A 311-nucleotide genomic window follows, 5' to 3' on the forward strand; every position below is an offset into this window, starting at 1 on the left:
ATTCAAACATTATAATTCAATAGTAAACATGGTATTTGCATATATAAACATAACATAAGTTGGTATAAGAAATATTGTTGTACTTAATCCAAATAAAGAGGCAATTGATTAAGTACAAGCTTTCTTAATACCCAAGGCAACTCCAAACTTGTGAGGGAGTTTGGAAGTCCTGATGCATATTCGGACACCACTGTGTCACGATGTTTTCACCCTCACCCAAGTGAGGCGGGCTCGCCCGGGCGAGGTGGTCCAGTTACCAGGACCATTTTCCTCGCCCTTTTAGGCTACCGGATTAAAACTCCTCGCTGTTT

The sequence above is a fragment of the Lupinus angustifolius genome, chromosome LG08 (genome assembly GCF_001865875.1).
Source record: "Lupinus angustifolius cultivar Tanjil chromosome LG08, LupAngTanjil_v1.0, whole genome shotgun sequence".
NCBI lineage: Eukaryota > Viridiplantae > Streptophyta > Magnoliopsida > Fabales > Fabaceae > Lupinus > Lupinus angustifolius.